Genomic DNA, 2,394 nt, shown 5'->3' with positions numbered 1-2,394 from the left:
ATGTGACAGAGACACATCAATTGAGTTGCCGCCTGCACACACCCTGACCAGGGCCGAGGATTGAACTTGCAACTGAGGTATATGCCCTTGACTGGAATCGAACCTGGGATCTTTTAGTCACAGGCCGATGCTCTATCCACTGAGCCAAACTGGCTAGGACTATTCTCCACTTTTCAAAGGGAGGAGCATCAAGTAATTTGTGAACATATTTTAAAACCACCAAAAGATTCTAACAAAAAAACAAACAAATAAAACCCTCCAGATTTAAGCACATATTGGACATAGATGGAGTCTGTGCAATATTCTTTGTGTGGGCCTCAAATAGCACTATGAATAATTATGTATTGGCATGAAGTTTTTTGTTGCTAGCATTGGGAGCAATTTTGTTCAGAACCTATACACAGCGCACCCACAGTGAATAGGTGCTGGGTGGGAGAGGATTACCTTGGGATCTTAACCTCTCTGCCCTTCCTTGGGTCTTAAAGAAAATTCCCTTAGTCAATGGGAGGTTTGGCTGGACCCAGAAATAAGACCTCTGACAGAAAAAGCTGAGGGAAGTACATTTAGGGCCTATTCCTTGTGTGTAATCCCATAAAACAGTGTTGTGCCTCCAATGCTTCTGTCCATATTTTCATTATTCACTGCAAGTTTTTATGCACAGTGAATTAGCAAGGACTCTTTTAGAAAGTAACAAATAACAAAAAGGAATTTATTGATTCACTTAATTGGGAAGTTCAAGGGGATGAATTTGTCATGACAGGATCCAGGGCCTCAAAGAATATTTAGAATACAGTTTCTTTTGGTCTGCCTCTGTATTTTAACCCTACTTCCTGCTCTGTTGGCTTTAATCTCAGGTGAGCTGTCCCCAGGAGGCAGCCCAGATAGACAGCACCAGCTCCAAGCCTACATTCTACTGGCTTCTTAAACCCACTAGACCAGTGGTTCTCAGCCTGTGGGTCGCAACCCCTTTGGGGGTCGAACAACCCTTTCACAGGGGTCGCCTAAGACCATTGGAAAACACATATATAATTACATATTGTTTTTGTGATTAATCACTATGCTTTAATTATGTTTAATTTGTAACAATGAAAATACGTCCTGCATATCAGATATTTACATTACGATTCATAACAGTAGCAAAATTACAGTTATGAAGTAGCAATGAAAATAATTTTATGGTTGGGGGTCACCACAACATGAGAAACTGTATTAAAGGGTCGCGGCATTAGGAAGGTTGAGAACCACGGCACTAGACCAAATTGCCTCTCTTCCTATAGTTCCAGAAAGTGCCAAGGTTGACACTTGCCACAGTCTGTTTGGGGTGCTGTAACAAAGGGCAGCTTATAAACAACAGACATTTCTTTCTTACAGTTCTGGTAGCTGGAAGTCCAAGATCATGGTGCTAGCAGATTTGCTGTGGTAGCTGGTAAAGGCCTGCTTCCTGGTTTATGAACAGTGCCTTCTTGCTGTGTCTTCACATGATGGAAGGGGCAAGTGATCACTGTGTGGTCTCTTTTATAAGAATACTAATCGCATTCATGAAGTCATGATTTAAGCACCTCCCAAAAGGCCCCCCCTACTAAAACCATCTATAGAGGTTAGGACTTTAACATAAATTTTGGGGGGATGCAAACATTCAGACCACAGCAATGCTGATTGACCTGCACTGGGTCACAGCTCATCCCTAAGCCCATCACTGTGACATGGAATCCTGGCCTGGCTCATGGGCAGTAGTCCCTCTTGAACCTATGAACTAATATTGGGGTAATTTGTTCCTCAAAAGGATGAGATGGGCTTTATTTGCAGAAGAGGGCATGCTAGGTGAAGGCAACAGATGACATAGCTTTGACCCTGAGGACATGCTCTAATCCAGGGGTGGGCAAACTTTTTGACTCGAGGGCCACAATGGGTTCTTAAACTGGACCGGAGGGCCGGAACGAAAGCATGGATGGAGTGTTTGTGTGAACTAATATAAATTCAAAATAAACATCATTACATAAAAGGGTACGGTCTTTTTTTTTTTTTTTAGTTTTATTCATTTCAAACGGGTCGGATCTGGCCTGCAGGCCGTAGTTTGCCCACGGCTGCTCTAATCTCTGCTCTCCCATTCCCATCCTGGCTTTTCATTCAACTCTCTTGACTCTCACAACCATTCCTCCTCCTCTTGTAGCCTCTGATTTTCCCAGGACAACTTAAGGGCAAATACACCCTTTCATAGTCTTAAGGTCTAACTCTTGACTGCTGACACTGTGGTTTACGTCCATGACTCCCTGCATTCTTGGTCCGCTAAGGATTTGAGGGGCATAGAGCACTTTGATTTTTGTCTTAACTTTCTGGACTCCTAACCTGTCTTTCAGAGGCAGGAAGTGATTACTCCTTGACCTGTGGCCTTGA

This window comes from Myotis myotis, unplaced genomic scaffold, assembly GCF_014108235.1.
Source record: "Myotis myotis isolate mMyoMyo1 unplaced genomic scaffold, mMyoMyo1.p scaffold_m19_p_13, whole genome shotgun sequence".
NCBI lineage: Eukaryota > Metazoa > Chordata > Mammalia > Chiroptera > Vespertilionidae > Myotis > Myotis myotis.
The sequence above is the reverse complement of the archived record's forward strand: the minus strand, read 5'-3'. Positions refer to the sequence as shown.